At 40.9% G+C, this 23,589-nt stretch overlaps 1 protein-coding gene across 5 annotated transcripts in view; it reads left to right on the top strand.

The window, feature by feature from the left end:
• Positions 1-23,589, top strand: part of NUMB (NUMB endocytic adaptor protein) — a 145,527-nt gene that overhangs the window by 5,636 nt on the left and 116,302 nt on the right. For 4 of the 5 annotated variants that reach the window (XM_084629910.1, XM_084629908.1, XM_084629909.1 and 1 more), the window contains exon 2: positions 5,361-5,462. The exons of the other annotated variant lie outside the window; for it this stretch is intronic. The gene's annotated coding sequence lies outside the window, so the exon portion shown is untranslated. The remainder of the gene's footprint in view (positions 1-5,360; positions 5,463-23,589) is intronic. 5 annotated transcript variants of the gene reach the window in all.

Genomic DNA, 23,589 nt, shown 5'->3' with positions numbered 1-23,589 from the left:
AAAAAGAAAAGGAGTACTTGTGGCACCTTAGAGACTAACCAATTTATTTGAGCATGAGCTTTCGTGAGCTACAGCTCACTTCATTGGATGCATACCGTGGAAACTGCAGCAGACTTTATATACACAACATACTGTGTGTACACAACATACTGTGTGTATATAAAGTCTGCTGCAGTTTCCACGGTATGCATCCGATGAAGTGAGCTGTAGCTCACGAAAGCTCATGCTCAAATAAATTGGTTAGTCTCTAAGGTGCCACAAGTACTCCTTTTCTTTTTGCGAATACAGACTAACACGGCTGCGGCTGTTACTCTGAAACCTAAGAGTAGATTGGGAAGAGAGAAATGGCTTTTTTTTTTTTTTTTTTTTTTTTTTTGGAAAGAAGTTAGTTTAACAGCTTAAAGGTGCTAAATTGTTAATCAAGTTAGCCTTGGTTCCATGCTAGGTAGATAACTTTTAAAAATTTCATTTCCTCTAATCCACACAGACCCTGAGAGATTTGATTTTCCAAAGGCCACATGCCAAGTCAAGAGCAGAGGTGGGTCTGGAACCCAACTTTTCTAATTCTGTGTGACTAATCTGTGATACTGTCTCTCAACTTAGGGCTTGTTTACACTTGAAAACAAAGCAGTGGTTTTCAACCTTTTTTTGTTTGTGGACCCCTGAAATTTTTGAAGGGAGGCATGGACCCCTTTGGAGATCTTAGACATAGTCTAGCTTCAGAGGCACAGCTACACCGTTTGAGTACACATTACCTATGCCAATGGAAGGGGGTTCTCCTGCTGGCGCAGGTAATCCATTTCCCTGGGAGGCGGTAGTTAGGTTAATGGAAGAATTCTTCTGTTGACCTAGCACTGTTTACACTAGGGGGTTAGCTCAGGTTAATTACATCCCTTGGGTGTGGATTTTTTGTGTTCCTGAGTGAAATAGCAGGGTCAACTTAACTTTTTAGTGTAGGCCAGGCCTGAGTCTTTCCAGTAACAGTTGACAACTTGTAGCTCTGGCTAACCTAGATGCTAAGTTAATTTCTTTAGGAGTTGTTTACCTGCGATCATAGTGAAGATAGCCTGTCTACAAAGGCATTCTTCCATCTATTTCAAAAGTAAAATTTTGTGTAGAGGCTTATGAAATTACTCTGTAGTGGAAGAGAGAGGAATGATACAAAATAGCTTCTTGTTGCACAACTGGTGAGTTGGTTCTGTTTTTGTTGGAAGCTGCCATAGAAACGTGAGCTCGAGGGAACTTTTATGTTTTACTTCTGTACCTATTTGATTCTTGATGGTATTACTTTTTCCTCATGATCTTCAAAAAAGTTAAGTCCTTTGTAGTTGTTTAGCTGTATAGTTTTGTAACTTTTGTTTTGGACTTTTCTGATATTTGAGCTTGGTATCATTAGAATATGTAGGTGAAGCATGTGGCTTGCCAAGTAAAAAACAAGTTCCCTCAGATCAGGTTGCTATATTGACTTTTTGCTACACTCCTTCCCCCTTCTCTTTTGTTCCTCAAAGAGCTGAACTAAATTTTCTGGAAAATCACTAAATCAACTAATTGTTTTTCCTCATGCGAACATGGTTGGTATGTAGTTGACTTGTACTGACTTCTGTGGTTTTGTGGCTGTAGAGTTCAGTATTTCTCAAGTAAGGTATTTTTTGGGGGCAGAGGAGGTTGGGTTTGTGGTCTGCTCGCTTTTCTTAACTTTGATTTAAAATAATTTTGAATCACTTTGATGGGCAATATCCTTGGTGTGTTATTATATGAGGGTAGATGTGTAGGTTTCCTTTTGCTGAGTTGACATGTTTTATGGCTAACTTGCAAGTCTGCTTTACAAGACTTTCTGTTCTGTTATCTATTTTTCATTTGTGAGAAGATGTGATGAATCCCTGTACTAAACATCAGTAAGTATGTTGTAGAGTTAAGTACTTTAGAGATAATTTACTTCGTTTGTATAGTATGGGGGAATGACTAGTATTTTAGGTTAGAATTCTGTTCACATTTCTTGTTTCAAAATATGTGTACAGAAACTTGCATCTGTGTTTCATGCAGGTAACCATCTGAGACACCCAGGGAAGAGTTTAGAGACCAAAAATGAACACACATTTGAATTCCATATGGTTCTGTAGTTAGTTGTCTAATGACTTATGAGCTGCGTTTGAGTTTAAGCCTCAGTATATGATCATAATGTACATATTTGGATCATAAATACCACTGATTTGAAGGAAGTCAGTGACTGCAGCATTGCCTTTTGCTATTCTTCTAGCAAATGTTTAAGTACTTGATTTTTTTTTGTTTAAACTATTTGTTAGGATTATTTTTTCCTAGTGTACAGGTAGTTGCTCTGGTTTTACATGCTGTCGTTGTACCTCTTCATAAACTGGCATCTTCAGAAACAATGATTTGTCCTGTGAGCTCTAACTGTAGTTAGATCACTCTTACTTCATCTACCTAAACTCTGTTTTTTATATTTATAACTTATTTATTTAGAAGGTTGCAAATCATTGCCAAGTAAATGTCAACCAAAACCTATTTTGCTTAGAGAAACATTGTGCAGTAATATAATCAAATCTTTCTGCTTAACATGGTGGTGTTATATTGCAGTATGCCACCCAGGACACATTTCTGGTAATTTTATTAAGTTGAGTGAAACTACTGACTCTACTCATATTTACTAAACCAGGTGTGTCTATCAATATTTTAAAAATTGACAAGTATGCTGGTTTTTTTGCAGGTGAATGTACTTTGTCTGAGTACTGAACAAATAGTAATTCTTTTCTTGGGTGTATGTACTTCCACTCGGAAGCCCTAGAAAGATTACCAGAGGATACTTTGTTGTGATATCCCACCGTCTGTAATATCTGGTACAAATCACATCAATACTCTGGTCATGTCCACTACATATGCATAAAATCATCTTTTACCAGAGTTTCTTCAGCATTTATTCTCATTCCTCTTGGAGTAATTTCTGTCCAAACCACTTTCTATATTGTCATTCATATGGATGAATATATAGGTGAAGCATGTGGCTTGCCAAGTAAAAACAAGTTCCCTCAGATCAGGTTGCTATATTGACTTTTTGCTACACTCCTTCCCCCTTCTCTTTTGTTCTTCAAAGAGCTGAACTAAGTTTTGAAACTGACTCTACTCATATTTACTAAACCAGGTGTGTCTATCAATATTTTAAAAATTGTCTTTCCAGTAACAGTTGACAACTTGTAGCTCTGGCTAACCTAGATGCTAAGTTAATTTCTTTAGGAGTTGTTTACCTGCGATCATAGTGAAGATAGCCTGTCTACAAAGGCATTCTTTCAATATTTCAATATTTTAACAATTTTGTTAGGAAAGTTGTCTGCAAAGATTGATATAAATTAGTTTACTTTTTGTGTTGTAGTCATCCAGAAGTCCATCACTTGTATTAAAGTTAACTTTAGTACATAAAAGAACTTAGTGCCTAACTTGAAGGTACTGATACCGTTTCAGAGTGAGCCAGTTAAAGTTAGTTTTGCTATCTAAATAAGTTAGAAAAGTTTCTTTGAACGGGTGGCCAACCGTATGTAGTCCAAGGCTCTCCTAGGCCTTAACATTCTGATTTTTATTTCTGTTTGCTTATGGGTTTATCTTAGTGGAACTATGATCATAATTAAAAATTGTTGCATAAAGGTAAACATCCTGAATAATCATCTCTAACAAGCCTAATTTTCTTCAGCACTTTTATACTTGATCAGATACTCTTCCTGTCTGTATACACTTCGGTGTTTGTTAAAACTGAAATTGGAACCTATAATGTGTAATTGGTAAATACAGGCAATATTATAAAAGAAAACTGGAATGACTGAATACAGCATAGCAGCTCTAGATTAAATATATTCCTAGAATTGACTATGTATGATGCCAGGTGAGGCCCTGATCTGACTTTGGGCCTTTAGTCCCCATGACAATGTGTAAATAGTCTCTATTGAATGGATTAATGGGAAGTTGGGACTACTACTAGTTAAACTGAGGTACCAGTGTAAACCCACCTAAAATATAAGACATCTTGCACATCTACACGTTGAGAGCATAGGCAAGTAGTGCATCATGAGAATTCTTCAGTTTTCCTCTTTGCATTTGAGCAGCCTCAACACTCCACCATGGATCCAGTTGTAGTAAAGAAAACTCCAGAGGTTATCTGTGGATTATAGTGTCCAGGTAAGGAAAGGTCACTAGAATTTCTTCCAGTATTAAGACTCAAAATTACCCAAGGCAGTCCAAGGAAAAATAGCTATGCAGAGTGAAAGGTGGTAAGATTAATTTGGTAGAAATGTATTTTAGGTGAAATGGTAGTTCTTTTAAAAAAAAAAAAAATTTAAACTCTAAACTTCCTCTCAGATAGGGAATGTGTCTATCTGCTGTATAAATGTATAATGCTACAGAAATTTTTAACTTAAAAATGCGAAGTCTGATTCTCAGAAATGACACTTGTTGTTTGAAAACTATTTTTAGATGAAGTTATTGACATGGACAAGATTGAACTTCATAACAGTGCCCTCACATGACAGCACGCTGTCAGAAGCAGAAAATTAAATTAAAACACATTAATTATATTAAAATACTGCTTGTATTCCACTACTCTGTGGATAACTGAATCTTGCTTCTGTGGACATGACACTTACATGAAGAGAAAAGGTTTTCAAAGTAATCAGGATCCAGACAGACAAGACACTAATGGCTTGTCTACACTAGTGTACTTAGCCCATGCTGAAAAATTTAGCTTAGCTTATTTCTGCCTTTAGTTTGTTTAAAATGCCATGTTTTTTAAAAGTAGGAGACTGCAATAAATATGATTTCAAAGAAAGCAGTATTTTTGTGATTGGTTCAGATAAATCAAACTGAGTCTGTTCCATGTAAATGATAAATGAAAATGCTGATCTATCAAAACTCTTTTTGGTGCTGTAGAACTCAGTTCTACCCACTTTCTTCGTAGACCCTCAGTGTGTCTGATGTATCCCATCACTATAATATCTGCCTCACAAATACTAACCAATGTAGCCACCCAAAATCCATGTGAACTGAGAATAATCTGTTTTACAGATGGCTAAGATGTGTGCACAGAGGTTAAGAGACATGGCTAAGGTTACAGAGTCTTCAACAGAACCAGGAACTGAACCTTGATCTCTTGAATCTTAACCATAAGACCATTTTTTGTCTCCTGGTTGGTCTTGCTATGGATTGAATTACAAAAGTATAATTTCTGTGTCTCTGAAAGAGATGAGAATGTTACTTTACATGTGATGGAAGGAAGGAAGGAAACCAAGAGGTGGGGGAAAGGGAGGGAGTCTCTAAATTGCAGAGAGCTATTTGGGTCTGTTTGTGTCTCCTACCCACAGGAATTTGAACCATCAGGTGAGACAATCTCAGAAACTTGTACCTGTGCTTTGCACCTCCTGCAGTTTACAAACCTGTCTGGGCCACTCAAGTCCACGGAAGAGGTAGGAAACTCTTGGTCTCTAACTTGTTAGATATAGTCCTACTTCCATCTTTGCTTAGCCTCATTAAATGTGTTGAGTATTTCATGGGTTCTAGACCTACCCCATTTGACCTGGTTATTGTTATCTTTGTCTTAGCTCTGTGGAAAGGAATATAGAATCCTGGTTACTGCTAGGTATGTAAATGTTGTTTAAAAAGTTAACCATTTAAACAATTACAAAATCTTTTGTTTAAACAGTTAACCAATTAAAAGGCTGGGTAGCACAGCTGGGGCTGCTCCGGCTGGCTGGGGGTTAATGGTTAAGGCGGGTTACACAGTAAGACTAATGCTTACTGTTTAACATTTTACATCCCTAGTTACTACATGGCTTCTTAGACTGAGTCAAAATGGTCAAAGCCATTTGGTTTAGGAGAATGGTAAAGCTTTGAATATCTTTTTAGGACCTCTCCCAGAAAAACAGCACCGTCCAAAAGGGTCACTACACTTACAGGGATCTTCCAATATCCTATCTAAAGGCCATGCTTATAACTTTTTAACAGTCTGGAATTTTCTAGTTTTTTTTCACTTCTGGACAATATGCACCTGAAGCCTCTTTTCTTCTGTCATGGCAGCTGATGTAATCACCTTTTAAGGAGATCTCTGGAACATGACTTATCTGTAGTGAATACAGACACCAGTCTGTCGTGGGGACAGGTTCAAGTTGTCTAATTCTACAAGAAAAAAATATCCTTTTGGAGAAAAGGATGTACATAAGTTAATCAGAATTTGGGGATTGGGGGGAGGAGGTGCTTTAGTCTTCAAAGTCCTTGGTAGAGAAGACAGTACTTTAGTTTCTCTGTTTGAACAAAAGTGGGCTTCCCAGCCTATTCTACAAAGCTGGATCAATTTTCTTTCTCTGAGAAAATTGTTATGAAGACTAGTGTCACACCTGCGTGATCCATGCCTGTATGATCTTCTATTGCTTGAACTGAAAGGACCAGGCCTATTGGTTCAAAGGTGGTAAAGACTGGCAAAGTTCTAATATGGTCTAGCCACTAGAGCAGCATTTCTCAAATGTAGCCACCAGCAGATTTTTTTTGTGTGGCCACCACAGCTGCCAAAGTGCCCCAAAAATCACTGAGACATTAAGTATTAAAGTTGCCTTGTAAATGCCATAAATCATAATGCGCACTCATTCCCTTCTAAGTATTATGGTACGGTGCAGGCAGAGCTGAACTACATAGGCTTGGTTTTCTTTCAAGTCACAAAGTGTATACCTTAGCTAATTACTGTTTACATCTCGTACTACTGTAGCTCTGTAGGCAACTACTGGCCAACACCATCATTGACAAGATCACTGCATGGTGTTTGGGTAGGTTGAGATTGTTTGTGGCAGAAGGTGAAAGAGTTAAAAACATGAATGGATATAAGAAAGTTTTCCCAAAAAAATCAGTACCAGAAAATGACCCTGAATGTGATAGAGACTGTTCCAGAGGAGCCACCTGCTGCTAAGAGAGCAGAACATGGAAAGAAGAAAAACATTTCAGGACCAGTGGGAAATGCAGTTTCTTGTGTTTCTGAAGCCATCTGATTTAGTTTCCAAGTTGCAGTGTGCACTGTTTGTAAGAGAAATTCATCAAGTTAGAATTTACACAATGCAATGTCATTATAGCATTCATGCAGGGGAAGTTGAACAGAATTACTACGGTGAGTTTCAGAGGCACAAGCTGTTAAATGATGCAAAAACAGAGTTTGGAAGACCATGATGGCTCAGATTTTTGAATAATGTGGATCAGATACAAGTGGCTACTTTTAAAGTTGCACTACTTTTGGGAAAAGCAAGGAAACCATTCAGCAATGAAGAATTTGTGAAGAAAATTGTTCTGGCCATACAACCAGAAAATATGCTTACAGAGAGATACCACTGAGCAACGACACATTGCAGAGGGAACACGAGATCTGGTGAATTTTCTACAAAATGAAATAGCTGAAAAAGTCTGAGAGCCCTTACTACAGCCTTTGCTTGGATGAGAGCCTTGATGTCACAAGGCATCCCAAGATAATCATATGCACTCTCTTTTTTGACTGTGATTGCCATTGTTTTTCTGAAGGTGTTTTATGTCAGTTGAGTCTCCATGACAGGCTAACTAGCAAACGCATTTTAGGCGAGAATGGAGGAGTGCCCCCATTCACTTTGACAATCTGTGCAGCTTGACAGCTGCTGGGGCAGTGGTTTTGCAAGGTACATGAGTAGGGGTGCTGAACCGCTTCCAAGAAAGTGCAAACTTTTTTTGTTATAGTGTTTTGCCCACCAAGAAGTACTTGCCATCAAGGCTTCAATGAAAAGTTTTGAACACAGTTTCACTGGAACTGTCCCAAAAGTTGCAAGATCCAGAAGTACATGGTTGTATGCTCCTTTTGAAAAAGTTTTTACCAAAGCTTGCTTTCTTGAATCTGGAGCTTCAGAAACCTCAGCAAATGATATTTGACAGTATTGAAATAATACATTCAGAATGACAATTGCTGACATTGTCCCGCATCTACAAGAGGAACAGGACTTTTCAGTTTTTTACGAGCTTGGTCAGTTTCTCAGCTGTCAGGATGAGAATGTGAGCGAAAGCTCTAACCGAATACAGAGTATCCTCTCAGAGGATCTTGAAAATAATTTCAGTGAGAGAAACTCTTTCCATCAGTACCTTTTTCTGACTGACGCATTCAGCAATTCTGGTTCAGATTTTTTGGCTGCAAACAAGCTGTCTTGCATGACAGATTAGCTTCCTTAGACTCTTTGGATTTAAGCAATCTTGGGTACCTCATGTTGCCAAATGCACAATGATGCAAGAATGAAAACATACTTCAGTCAGCCTGGTGTTACAGTAGAGGAGCTCTGGAGTAATGTGTACCTGTTTGAGGACACCCACAAGGCCCTAGCTAAAGTTGCTTTGCTTTTCTTGTCCCTGTTTTCTGCTACTCTAGAACTCCTGCATTAGAGGACAAAGAGCTACCATGTTTTAGCATGGGATGCACAGGGAAATCAAATCACTGATACTACACATGTCAACGTCACTTTTGAAAATGATAAAACTAAAAATGTGGGTAATTAAGTGTCCTTTGGTGAGACTCCTTTCTCCCCCGCCCCCCATTTGTAATATCAAAGATGCCTAATGGGACATGCATGGGTTTGAGCACTAGTAACGGGCGTTGTTTTGGAGCATATTCCTCCCCCTATGTGCTCCTGGTGAATGTGGCACTTGTTAGATTTCCTTTGTTAGTAGGACAGGTTTGTATGAATAATTCTCTCTTCCCAAAGCCCCCAGGGAATAAAGATAATCTTCCGCCATGCCCCTTGAAATCTCATAGATGCTCCTTGTACCCAAGAGTAATTTTCTCTTGCCATTTCCCCAAGTACCTTGTCCCAGTTCTTAATTCCTTCTAAACGTGGACCCTATTGATACCCGCTAAAAGGTCGCTAGAGGACTTTGATCTACTCCTGATTAAAGTGCAGTACAGAACTTTTAGTGTGCAGCAGCCTGGTCCATGTGGCACTTCGGGTATGTCTACACTTAAACTGCAACAGCAGCACAGCTGCAGCACCATATTTGTGCCTTTGTAATGTAGACATACCCTTAGGCAGCTCTTCAGTGTAGACATTACTGGACACACACTGACAGGAGGCATTCTTCTGTCAGTGTAGGTAATCCACCTCTCTGAATGGGGATAGCTTGGTCGACAGAAAAATTTTTCTGTTGATCTAGCGCTGTCCACATTGTGGGTTAGGTCAGCATAGCTATATTTCTCAGGGGTGTGAATTTTTGTAAGTTCCCAGTGCAGACCAGCCCTTAGTGTGTGGGAGGCTAGTGTGGGGGTAGAGTTACACGCCATCTTGCTGTGAACTAAGAGCTGGTTTACACTGGGAATTTACATTGTCATAGCTGTGTGTCTCAAGGGGATGAAAAATCTAAACCCCTGAGAGAGGTAGCTATCCTGACCTAACCCCTGGTGTATACAGTGCTAGGTTGATGGAAAAATTATTCTATTGCCTTAGCTACTGCTTCTCAGGGAGTTGAATTTCCTATGCTGACAGGAAAACCCCTTCAATTGGCATAGAGAGTGTCTATGCTGAAGTGCTGAGGGTATGTCTGCATTACAAAGGCACAACTGTAGGGCTGCAGCTATGTCATTCTAGTGCTATATAATAGACACTTTTGATAGGTTCTTTTTGTCAATGTAGTTGATCCATGTCTCTGTGGGGGGGCACGGCTTGGGATTCCGCCACTGCCAGGGTGGGGTGCAGCCTGGGGTTCCGTTGCTGCTGCTGCTGCTCTGGGTGTGGGGTGGTGGGCTGGGGCGCTGCTGCTGCTCCCAGACCACTGCTCCAGGGCAGTGCCCAGGAACAGCTGCATGGGACCATCTGAGCAGCAGCCGGTGCGGCTGTTCCTGGGGCCACCTCACCTACTCCTGCAGCCCTGGGGTCAGCTGCACTGGCCACTGCAGAAATCATGGAGGTCCTGGAAACTCATGGAATCCGTGATTTCCGCGACCTCCATGAAAGACTTGCAACCTTAGTCACAGTTAACAATAGTTACTAAAAAAAAAAAGGCCAGACAAATATGACCCTTATTGTTCCCTCATGAAAAATGAAGGTCTCTTCCAGCTGTAGGGAAGAAAGCTGGATAGAGACCTGGAAAAAGTCTCTCTAGTATAGTACATGTTCTGAAATGCCAAATGTATTGGCCCTAAATTCCTCCTCAACTACAGTGCAACAAAGTACAGAACATGCTATGAGGTGTAATATTGCAAAATTACTTAAGAGGAAACAGCTGTTTAACCTTCTGTGTGTCATACTTATTCCTTATGGTAGAACAAAACTAACATTTTGCTGGCAGGTTTCAGAGTAGCAGCCGTGTTAGTCTGTATCTGCAAAAAGAAAAGGAGTACTTGTGGCATCTTAGAGACTAACTCATGCTCAGATAAATGTGTTAGTCTCTAAGGTGCCACAGGTACTCCTTTTCATTTTGTTGGCAGTTGACTGACTCCCTGTGACACTTATTTGCCAAGGACTTTCAAAATAGAGAACCTTTCTTAATCTTGCATGTGAAGTTTCAGATACAGCAGTGTTTCTTCACCTGTACTAGCCTCTTTAAATTTTCTGTGAATAGCAGAAGCTTTGCCTGTGGCCCTGGGCACAAGGGCTAATATCTATTGGGGGTGGGGCAGAGAGAATACTCTTGCTTACAGTAAACTAATCATTCTTGTTTTCAGCAGTGCCTCCCATGTTCTAGTTCTTTTTCAAGCATAAAAAGCATGGCCCCTGTCCGAAGGAACTTATAGTCTAAAAGACAAATCGTAGGGGAAGGGTCTGTCTTGAATATCTGAGGTCAGGTCAACATTAAAAAGTTAGATTGACTCAGCTACATTGCTCAGGGTTGAAAAATCCACACGCCTGAGTGAGGTAGTTAAACTGACTAACTGCTGGATCAACAGAATTATTCCGTCAATTTAGGTGCTGCCTCTTAGGGAAGTAAATTACCTATGCCAGTGGGAGAACCCCTCTTGTCACTGTAGTGAGTAGCTACATTGAAGTGCTACAGCAGTGCAGTTGTGCTGCTATAGTGGTTTCAGTGTAGAGAGAGCCTGAGATCTGATAAAATTAAAACTGAGTCATGGTTGTTGAGTCCCCTTTATAATGATGAGCTTAGAAACATCCTTTTGTAAGGGATTGGCGAAACATCCCTTTCTAGGTCTAAAATGCAACTATCTGTTGATCTGTAAAAGCAACTGGTTTTGCTTCCTCACCCTCTAGTAAACAAATGGCCGTAACTCCTTTTTACAAGGGTTTGATTCTCCATATTTTCTAAACTCTTGAAGCTCTTTTCTTAACTCAGTAGAGTTGCTCACTCTTTATCTTGAGTCCTCCTTGGTTACAGTTGAGTGTCAGGATACGTCTACATTTAAACTGCTACTGCGGCACACCTATAGTGGTTTAAGTGTAGACCCTGCCTATGCTGACAGGAGGGGTAGGGTCTTGGGACCCTTACTAAAGTTCCTGCAGGTCGATGGAAGATTTCTTCCTTTGGCCTAGCACTACCTACATGGGGGTTAGGTTGCCGTAGTTGCATCTCTCAGGATGTGGATTTTTCAAACCCTGAGAGAAATAGCTATGCCAATGTAAGTTACCAGTGTAAACCAGCACACTCACTCCATTATAAATTCAATTTTGCCACTTCCAAAGTCTTGAATAATGTGGCTGAGCTTCTAGTCTTAACTTTAGCTTAGTGACTCTTTGCCTGGGATCTATTTTTTCCAAGAGCTGTTGCATAGAAGTCAGGAGGTTCTGGTGAATAAGGGTGCACCTGAGCTTCTGCCACTAGTAGGTCGGTGGTGAAAAACCTACAGCAGGCATTGTTTGCCTTTTCCCACCTCCACACTGTTTAAAGGCATTCTGCAAAGGAATAAACAAAACTGGGCTTTTGCCTTTTTTTGCTTTATTGTACATAAAGGAGATCTGGAAAGTTTTTCCTCTTCAAACTTTCTGCTTTTCCAATATTAGAAATGCATATCTTACCTATCCTAGAACATTTTGGAAGAAACTAGAAAGATTATGACAACACAGCTACCAAAGAAGTGAAACCAGAATTTATTGTAAGGGGAACTTATTTTTCTCTGGACTGTTCAAAACTTTTTAAATTAAGTTGGTGGTAAACATTAAGGATTCAACAATCTTGCCCATTCGATTAACAGTACTGCTTATTGCTCATTTTTGAATCATCCAGTATGTTCTCAGGCAAGAAGAAAATGCTGGTTATGCTTGATTTATTTAAAAGGGGGAAAAACAACCTTTTTATAATTGCAGAAGCAAAACCCCACAAACCTGGTTTATTTTGTTGCAGGTAACCTTTAAAAATCTTTGATTCTCAAGGTAGCTTGCAAATGATTCAGAATTCTTTTTTGATATACAGCACAGGGATATTTTCTTTCTATTACTTTAGGATGAACCATATGGCTGAAAGCAAGTACAGGATGAATTTAAAATCACATCTACAGGACCTATATTGGACATGGTTCACTGAAACTATACTCAGTTAAAACTCCACCCAGTTGTTACAAGTTATATTAATATTGGTAATATAACACAAACTGTAATCACTTTTTACATATCCCCGTAATCTAAAACAGACATTCTCAAACTCTAAAGTGGTGCTTCACTTTCTAATGATAGTGTGACAGGTTCCCCTGGGTGTGCCACCTGGAACTGGGATACCACTGAGCCCTCTGACCTACCAGCCTGGGCTCCTTCTCACGCTGTTCTGATGCGACAAGTTGCAAAGCCCTCCAAGCTTTCACTTCCATCAGCATTCACGCAGGTAGGGACACACCCAGCTGCAGTCAAATGCGGGCTATCTAACCACCAGCCTAGGATCTCAGAGCAGTACCATTCTGCTCTGGCCAGTATGTGGGTTTAACACCCGGTCTACCTCTCCCTCAATATGAAGAGGACTATGCACACTTGAGGTAACCAAGCTGAGATTTTCCCCAGACACCTTAATCAAATGCACACTGGTTTGGATTAAAACATAAAATAAGTTTATTAACTACAAAAGGGTAGATTTAAAATAAGTGATAGCAAACAGATCAAAGCAGTTTACCTAGTAAATAAACAAAACCACAAACTCATCTTAACATACTTGATAGGTAGGATATGAATTAGCAAATTCTCACCCTGAGAGATAAACAGACTGGCAGATTCTTAGGGCATACGCTGCCTTGGCTTTTCAGCTTGGGTTTCCCAGGTTTTCATACACAAGCTAGAAATCCCTTTAGTCTGGGGACCATCAATTCCCTCAGTTCAGTCTTTATTCCTCGGGTGTTTCCAGGTATGTGTTTTTGTAGAGAGAGTGAGGTCCCCCCATGATGTCATTTCCCCCCTTTTATATCTTCCCACTTGCTGGAAAGCTATTCTGCTGTGACCTGGGTCAAATAGTTCCCATTGTGTAGTTCTATCTCTGAGAGGTTTCTGTTGTACACAGTTCCTGGGGTAATCCTTGTTTGTGTGCATTTCCTCAATAAGCCATTAACATTGTTTGGCCTTTTTACTGTTATACCTGAAAGGCTGCTTGTGGTTGTTTTCAGCCTTGCAACATGTTTCAGTAACACATACATAGCCTAACTTCACGTACGACAATAGCACATACAATCCAATTAGATATTACTATCTAGCAGATCAGGACTTTTAGAATTACACTTCACAAGGCATACTTTGTATAAGACATACCCTAATTACATGACAGTGGTGAATATTGGAGTGTCAGGGTGTCACGGATGGCTTTTCCTCACGCCCATAAATTTGCACTGACAGCTAAAAATTAATAAATTCTTCCTTAATACCGTTTTGCCATGTAGGCAGTTGCTGGACACACATGAGACTGAACAGAGGTGGTCCATGAGTTTGCATATGAGATGTTGGCCATAATGTGAATAAGTTGGATAAGCCTTGATTTAAAATAACTGCCTGACCTATTCACCCTGCCTGGCATGATCACTGAAACGTCATGTTTTTGTGTTTGAAGTTTTATGTATCTAAATATTTGCTCTGCACAGTTTTTTGGAGTGCATCAAAACTAGATATCAAAGAAGAATTACTCTGTCGACCTAGTCATCGCCTCTGAGGAAGATGGATTTCCTATGCTGATGGAAGAACTCCTCCCGTCTGTGTAGTCAATATCTACACTGAAGCGCTACAATGTAGCATTTCAAGTGTAAACAAGCCCTAGGAGAAAGTAACTTCAATCTGCAAAATGGGGATAATCCTTTCTTCCATTGTCTGTCTTTTCTACTCAGATATAAGACAGACAAAAGTAAGTTCTTAATGGCAGACTGCCTCTTCTTTTGTGTTTGTACAGTATTTAGCACAATGGGTGCTGATCTCAACTGGAGCCTCAAGGTACTATCATAATCTTAATTTTAATCTTAACCTTCTCCCACCCCAACTTGAAATCAATCTTTATGGATACAGCAGCTGAGTCAGAGCTCTGCTTAGAGAAGGCTAGCAGCCAGCAATTGCAACTCTCAAATGTGCCCAAGGATATATGGGTACAACACACTTTGTCGTGTTGCAGTCAGTTCATAAAATGGCTCAGATTGCTGCATCCATTTGACTGTTAGAGATAATAAACTCTAATTCTTCTTCTAATCTTAGTCCCATCTATGCAGGGTCAGCTGTTCGAGTCCTTCTCCATTCCTTTCTGTCTTGAAGCTGTTGTTGGAAAAGCCACAGCTAATCAAACTAATGCTTAACTCTGAGACCTCTAATTCATTAGACAAAAGATGGAAAAATAACTGCTTTGTAAGCATAACAAATGACTGCAGCAAGTCTTGTAAGATTCTCCCAAGTTATCTCTTGGCCTTTAGCAACAGGTAAACACCTTGATGTAATAGCCCTTTTTTGTAGTGCATGGGCATCATGTTATCACATAACTCTTATCTTAGTAACAAATGGAATGTAGACTCTATCATGGTGGTTACTTGCCAATAAGACCTGCCAGTAGAGAACAGAGTTTCTGAAATGCGTAGCAGTTGTTCGTTGTAGACAGCTCTGGCATGGATACATAAGGCAAAAATGAGCCTACTTGGTTTTAATTAAGTCTTGGAAGTTTCAGAGCTAACTTCTCTTTTAGTGGAGCAATTGGCAATGTCTATCTTGAGGTGCTAATCCATTTTAGCACTTGAAGCAGAAGTATGATACATCAATTGCACACTCTACAGAGTGCACCATGTGTGTTAGGTGTGAAGGAAGCATTTAATGTCAATCTGTACTCTCATAAATTTCTGCTGTTGTATGAAGCAAACATTTTTCAGGTTGAATCATAGTTTTTAAAACTTCAAGATGTTTGTGATAATTGCATTTGCTGCTTTGCCTGTTTACACACACACAGTTTATAATCATATTTTAGTTGTTTATCCTTTGTATTTTTGCATAATATTTTCTAACCCAGATAGTTCATACTTCATTACTCTAGCTGCATATTGGGAAAGTCAGAATTGCACAAAAAGCAACATTTGAAACGTGTAGCTTCACACTTTTAATTGTTTCCACATTTTTTTTGCTGTGACTGCAGCTGATCTAGAAACTCTAATGGGTTTGTATTTAATTATATTCATAATGAGGGAGGTAGACTTGGTTTGATTAAGGTGGTGATATTTTGCCAAAAATTTCTCATTTCCCACCATAGTTATCCCAGGTTCAGCTCTACCAGTGGTAGCAATGGTAAAGTACTAGCTGATGGGCTTCTGGCATTCTAATCACTGTCCTCTAACCCTACTGACTGTATTTAAAAGGCTAGCAGAATTTTTTTTCAGTGCTAGTGCTCCCACTGATATTAGCGTGAGTGAAACTGACCTTGTATTAGCAATGGTCAGAAATCTTTTAGAAGTGTTAGCGTGAAGAGTCATAGCTCAAAGTTCTTATTTTTTCATTTTTATTTGCTGATATCAGACAATGCAGGCACACATTATTTTACAATAATGTATCTGCTATTGATTTTTCCCCATCTAACAGGGAAATAGTTTTCTCCCTTCTCCACAGCTAAGATTGTAGATATGTCAGAACTTTGCATGTTTTTTGGCCATCCTTACAATACATTAAAGATGATGGCGGCTGTAAATGTGGTGGGGTGCGTGTCTGTCTGTCTCTCTCTCTCTCTCTCTAACAGTTTTGATCCCTCTTCAAAGTCTAGCGAGCCCCTTAAATAATCCAGTGTTTCCTTCTGCATACACAGTGTACCAGTTATAGGAAAACTATCATAGTTGAAAAAAGAAAAGGAGTACTTGTGGCACCTTAGAGACTAACCAATTTATTTGAGCATGAGCTTTCGTGAGCTACAGCTCACTTCATCGGATGCATACCGTGGAAACTGCAGCAGACTTTATATACACACAGAGATCATAAAACAATACCTCCTCCCACCTCACTGTCCTGCTAGTAATAGCTTATCTAAAGTGATCATCAAGTTGGGCCATTTCCAGCACAAATCCAGGTTTTCTCACCCTCCACCACCCCCCCCCCCCCACAAACTCACTCTCCTGCTGGTAATAGCCCATCCAAAGTGACCACTCTCCCTACAATGTGCATGGTAATCAAGGTGGGCCATTTCCAGCACAAATCCAGGTTTTCTCACCCCATCCCTCCCCCCCCCCCCTTTTTTTTCTTTTTTTCCTGGGGGGGGGGGAGAGAGACACACACACACACACACAAACTCACTCTCCTGCTGGCAATAGCTCATCCAAACTGACCACTCTCCAAGTTTAACCAGAACGTCGGGGGGGGGGGGGGGGGGGATAGGAAAAAGCAAGGGGAAATGGGCTACCTTGCATAATGACTTAGCCACTCCCAGTCTCTATTTAAGCCTAAATTAATAGTATCCAATTTGCAAATGAACTCCAGCGAGAAACTGCTGAATTGGAATTCATTTGCAAATTGGATACTATTAATTTAGGCTTAAATAGAGACTGGGAGTGGCTAAGTCATTATGCAAGGTAGCCTATTTCCCCTTGTTTTTTCCTCCCCCCCCCCCCCCCCCCCCCAGACGTTCTGGTTAAACTTGGATTTAAACTTGGAGAGTGGTCAGTTTGGATGAGCTATTGCCAGCAGGAGAGTGAGTTTGTGTGTGTGTGTCCCCGGGGAAAAAAAAAAAAAAGGGGTGGGGTGGGGTGACAGAGCCTGGATTTGTGCTGGACATGGCCCACCTTGATTACCATGCACATTGTGAAGAGAGTTGTCACTTTGGATGGGCTATTATCAGCAGGAGAGTGAGTTTGTGTGTGGGGGGGTGGAGGGTGAGAGAACCTGGATTTGTGCTGGAAATGGCCCAACTTGATGATCACTTTAGATAAGCTATTACCAGCAGGACAGTGAGGTGGGAGGAGGTATTGTTTTATGATCTCTGTGTGTATATAAAGTCTGCTGCAGTTTCCACGGTATGCATCCGATGAAGTGAGCTGTAGCTCACGAAAGCTCATGCTCAAATAAATTGGTTAGTCTCTAAGGTGTCACAAGTACTCCTTTTCTTTTTGCGAATACAGACTAACACGGCTGTTACTCTGAAACCTATCAAAGTTGAAGTATTTTAAAGCTAAATATTTAGAAATTTATACTTTGATAAACTCCCAGGCTGTAACAGGATTTGATCCAAGCAAAACAGAATTAGTCTCAAGTGTTGCAGCCCTATTATGTTATGATTAGGGCCATTCCAAACTCATGGCCAAGAAAAACACACCATGGACTGTGAAATCCGACCTCCCCGTGAAATCTAGCTATTGAAGGGCTGGGGAGGGATGGGACTTCCTCTTCCTCTGGAGGCCGTTCTTGGGGGAAGATCAGAGCCACCTCAGTGTACCTCCCCTGGCTACAGGAAGCTCCATGACTCCCAGCAGCTGAAGGCTCCCCACAGCACGGGAAATCAGACCCACCTCCACCTCCGGGAATCTCCCCTGGCTGTGGGAAGCTCCACAACTGCTGCTTTCTGAAGGCAGCGCAGAAGTGAGGGTGGCAATCCCGTGACACCCCCCACCATATCAGCTTTGCAAGCCTCCTTTTGGGTCGGGATCCCCATGGTTACAACACCATGAAATTTCAGATGTAAACATCTGAAAATGTGAAATTGACCAATTAAAAACCCCTCTGGCTGAGAAAATGATCAAAATGGACTGTGAATTTGGTAGGATCCTAGCTGTTTCCCCAGCATGTTTATTTTTGCTATAGATAGGAACCAAAACCAGGACTGTCACCTTGAACTTGTCCAGTTAATTCTGCATTACTGTATAATAACTCAGTTACTTAAGTCAGCATGGTGTTTAATGTGTAAAATAGCGTATACTTGGGCACAAAAGTAGGTACTTGGATTTGTACCAGTGCAAGCTAGCTTGGACAGTGAAACAGAAAACCCACCTTTAGACCTGGGCTTAGTTTTACAGATGTGGTTCTAAAGTTTGAGAATTACAAAGATATATCTGCCAGGTGTCTGGGGGAAGGTGCAGGTGCTGTAACTTTTTGAGCAGCAATTTAAGCAAAGGACAAATTCACAGGATAATGTGGTAGTGGATAGATCTCAGTTTTCTTAAGACATCTTTGTCCCACTTCAAAGAATGAATGGATAGGTAAAAATCCCATCTGAGGTAGCGAAGAATGTAGTGAGTATGAAAGCAATTGATTTTAAAAAATACACTGAGGCCAGTTTCATTTTTCTAAGTTTCACTTAAAAACATTAATTTGAAACTCTGGTTCAGGTTGCAGCACCTCTTAGGTGAGTCAGACTGTGGTAAAGGGTCACACCTTTGCTGCTGGACTGGAAAATGTTTGCAAGACGGAGATGTGTCCAAGTTTGTAATGGAAAGTTTGAAACGGTAAAAGCTTAGAGACTCTTTAAAATGAAAACTTAAACTTAGAAGGATCTTTTGAATTGTTGGGAGTTTCCTATATCTTGTTCAGTTTTTCAGTAGTCCTGACAATGCCTTATACTCATTAAAGGTAACCTGCAAAGCTTTTTAAATTTATTCATGTTTTCAGTTTGACTCGTCACCCATGAAAATGCACTCTGTCAAAACCCTTGTCTTTATTATTCTTAACTTTAAACAATGGTTCAGAACCCCAAACTCCTAGAGAGACCTGAGTGACTGTCACTGCTTACTTAGCCTGTACTGAGAGGTAGCAATATTTAAGTCTTAGTCAACAGAGTTAACTCAGGCTCTTACTTGAGTGTTGCCCCTAACCTCTCTCCTGTCCACGCACAAAATCCTCTCACCTGAGTTTAGTAGTGCTTTCGGTCTGAGCTATCTGGCCCATCGTGGGGCATTGGTTAAAGGTTAGGTGCTCCTTTCACTTGGGTTGGTAACTTGCCCACTGAATTTTTAGCAAGGATGTAGGTTAAATCATTTGAGTGCTGATAGTCCTTTGATGCCTTTCCACAATTCCCGTATGTACCCAAAAGGACAGACAAGTTCTCCCACGGTTAACTGGGAAAGAATCAGAGTGGCTCAGGTTATTGTGACACAAAGAACCATGGGATAGGAGCCCAGAAGTCCAGTCAATTCAGGATGCAGAATTTGGGTATGGCTGGTCAGACCTGGGTGCCAGTCATCTGAGTTGCTTCTGAAATGAAGACAACCCAGAGTGTGGTATGAGGAAAAAACTCAGACTTCTAGGAACTCTGACTACTGTTCTATGATTAGTGTGTGTATGGGGTCTTTGATATTTCTATTTTGTGAGCATAAAAAGGTGTGTACAAAATGCAAACTTCAAGGAATTAACTTGTAAGTTTCTTGTTTTTTTAATTTGGGTGACTTGAACAAATGTTAACATATAAGGGTTCTCTTATTTCAGTAAACCTTTGCAGATCATGGTTAATGAATACAAAAGTCATAAGATCTATCCTGATGCTTTTAAGATCTGTTTTTTGGATCACAAATGGGAGAAATTACTTGAGTCATGACTAATTGTGAAACCTGCATGCAAGTTTACTCTTGTGATTAGTTTGAGTCATGTCAGCTAAAGCTTTTTTATCCAATAAATTTAAGTGTGCATATTTAACCATGTAAAATTCCTGAAATACTGCATCATCAGGTTAAGGTATGTAGGAAACTCACTCTGCTGCAGTTATGGCGTAACTCACTGGTTCTCCACCGGGGGTCCGCGAGCCCTTTCAAGGAGGCTGCAGGGCCCCACAGCTGCAACACAGTGCCCTGAACCACGATTTCCCTGTGGGGCTGAAGCCAGGAGCCCTGGTGGTCCCCCTCTTCCTCCCTGTCTGAAGTCGGGAGCAGTGAGGGAATGAAGCCCTGAGCCCATGGGCAGAGTTGGGGGGAGTGAGTACAAAGGTGTTGCCCCCTCAAACTGCAGTGCCTTACCCAGAGTGGGGCAGTCCGGGGACAGCTCTGCCCTTCAACCTCCTCCTCTACCCCAGCTCCCTCAGGCAAGCCTCTGGTCAGGTTGTCGGAGGGACACCAGAGCCAGGCAGTGGGGGACAGGTGCTCCTCTGGCTGCTGGTGCCATGGAGTGTGCAGCTGTGGCATTCCCCCGTCTGCTGCTGCTGCCTGGGGTTGCAGCTGCTCCTCAGCTCCCAGCCCCCTTTGACTGCTTATGCAGCCAGTATGAGCTACGTGGGCGGGGGGGACCTGGCTCCGTGGTTGGCAGAGCCCTCGGGGAGCTGCCAACACAGGGAAGCCCTCCCTGCACACAGCCCCTAGCTACCCCTCTCCCTGCACCGTGAGTGGTTTTCAAACTTTCTGAGCTGAGTCCCCTTTGAGTTATATTTTTTCAGTTGCGTCCTCCCACAACCCAGATGGGCTAGGTAGCCAGCTGAGGTGAGTCAGGGGGTGGAGGTGGCACACTCTCCTTGGACCTAGCTATGCGGAGTTGGCCTGAGTCCCACTGGCCCTTGGCCGCCTCCTCCCCTCCCCCCCAAACTATGCCTATGCCCAAGGGTCCCTCCAGGCCTGGAGCCCTGAGTCTCCCCTCTCCACTCTGGAGTTTTTATAGTTTTATAGCACTCCACTCTGGGGGTGCTCGGAAAGAAAAATCTTGACAATCCCTGACTTAACTGACATAGAGGTTAGGACCATCTGACCAAGTGGTGTGGTTCTTGAATGCTGGAGACCCTGGGGAATCAGAGTTGTAAATTAGTAACATTTTTCAATCTAAAATTTCTGATATGAAAGTGCTATAGACCTTGTTTTAAGTCCTGCTTATATAAATAAATGTTGCCTCTCAACTCAGACAAGGAGAAAGTTTAAAAATAATAATAAAAGGAAATAAGTTTTAAAACTTGTGGTATTCATTGTCACAAGATTACCTAGTCCTAGAATTTAGCAAGAGTCAAAAATAGTATTTTTATTTTAGGACCTAAGATTCATTAACACAGCAGCTTTTGGGGAAACTTCATACTTGTGCAATTCTACCAGTAGCAGTAATGAGGTAAGCATTGGTACAGACCAGCTGATTGCATTTTTACTCTACTGCCCTCTAATTCTGAGCAGGTCTGTATGATAGTACACATAGTGGCCACCAGTCTGCTGTAGTGATTCTATTATTGCTGCCACTTGGTGGTGCAGTGGTGGGGGATTTCTTGAAAATATTCAGTATGTAAAAGAATTAACTGGGTTTCTAGGAGGAAACTGTCACCTTCTTCTGAAGTATAGATACCAGGTTTTGTGTAGCTCCGTATGTGGCAAATTTATGAAAATTAATTACCTAACTTGCATATTGGTAAATTTGCATATAGCCATAGACACTTAATCTTCAAAGTGTGCCTTTACTGCTTGTGAAAGGAGTTGTTTTGACAGCCTTGGTAAAATAGAAAACACTCGGAAGCAGGACAAACTTCCTACAACTTGGTGGTGCTGGCAGGGCAACTTCGTTTTAGGGTCAGTTCAGTCTCTGTGGCCCTTGCAGGACTTTACCTGTCTGAATCTGCCAGTTATTACTAAGTGTGGTGACATGGGACAAAGTTTGACTGAGGAGGTAGAATTGAGACCCACCAAATACCCTATAGATGGGAGCAACTTTGAATCCCTTCTGAGTTGGTCTGGATTGGTGATCTCCAGGAGAGAGGCTATAACTTGTTGAGGGATCCAGCTCCCTGATAAGTGCTAATGTTTCTTCTTCAAGAATTAGGGTATGTCTTCCCTACTTGGCGGGCAGCGATCGATCCAGCGGGGATCGATTTATCGCATCTAGTCTAGATGCAATAAATTGACCCCCGAGCGCTCTCCTGTACTCCAGCGCTGCGAGAGGCACAGGTAGAGTTGATGGGGGAGCAGCAGCAGTCGACTTACCGCAGTGGAGACACCATGGTAAGTCTATCTAAGTACATCGACTTCAGCTATGTTATTCACATAGCTGAAGTTGCGTATTTAGATCGATTCCCTTACCCCCTCCCCCCCCCCCCCCCCCCCGCAAAATGTAGACCAGGGCTAAGACTTGCTTTTTGGAAAGACAAGCTTCTAAATTCTGGTCTTTCTTTTTGGAGCTTACACACACAGGATCTTCTCTTCTCTGGACATATGGGCAAAACTTTCCTCACACTGTACAATTAAGTAGCTCACAGTGGTCTTAAAGGGACAGCTCACTAACGATACAAACCATTAAAAATACACTAAAATGTTTAACACAACATCCTAATTCATTTTTTAAAGTGTTTTCAATATAAAATTACTAACAATTACTATTATTCCAAGGTCTTTACACTTAGGGGTCATTTTATAGAGAGACTTACATAAAAATTCCCCATTTTGTGGAGGAGATGGGCATAAGCAGGATTTGAACCTGCAGACCTGTAGTATGGACCCATTTCCCTCTGGTAGTAGAAGCAGGCTGTTTATCCCATGATGACTTAATTTACATAAGAGCCTTTGGTGAGGGACCTTGTCAAAGGCTTTCTGGAAATCTAAGTACATTATGTCCACTGGATCCCCCTTGTCCACATCTTTGTTGACCCTCTCAAAGAACTCTAATAGATTAGTAAAACATGATCTCCCTTTACAGAAGCTATGCTGACTTTTTTGCAGCAGTTTATGTTCTTCTATGAGTCTGACAATTTTATTCTTTACTATTGTTTCAACTAATTTGCCCGGTACTGATGTTAGACTTACTGGTCTGTAATTGCCAGAATCTCCTCTAGAGCCCTTCTTAAATATTGGCATTACATTAGCTATTTTCCATCATTGGGTACAGTAGCTGATTTAAAGGACAGGTTACAAACCATAGTTAATAGTTCCGCAATTTCACATTTGAGTTTTCTCAGAACTCTTGGGAGAATGCCATCTGGTCCCGGTGACTTGTTACTGTTAAATTTCTCAATTAATTCCAAAACCTCCTATAATGACACTTCAATCTGTGACAATTCCTCAGATTAGTCACCTACAAAAGACACAGATTTTTGTCTAATTCCTAGCTTTTAAAATCTTGTAAAGTAAGGATAATTGCCTATTTGGGGTGGGGGGAAATCAGTGGAATATTTTTTGTTAGCCCTGTTGTTATGCTAAAGTTTAATGAACAAATATTCTGTTTATAATATGGAAACTTTCAGCTAACTATCCTTTTCTAATCAGATTTTTGATGCAGGTTTTTCTCAGTTCAAATCCATAGCTTTGGTCACAGA

Source organism: Lepidochelys olivacea (genome assembly GCF_965140295.1).
Source record: "Lepidochelys olivacea isolate rLepOli2 genome assembly, chromosome: 6".
Taxonomy (NCBI): Eukaryota; Metazoa; Chordata; order Testudines; family Cheloniidae; genus Lepidochelys; species Lepidochelys olivacea.
Note: the sequence above shows the minus strand (reverse complement) of the source record. Positions and strands in the feature narration are given on the sequence as shown.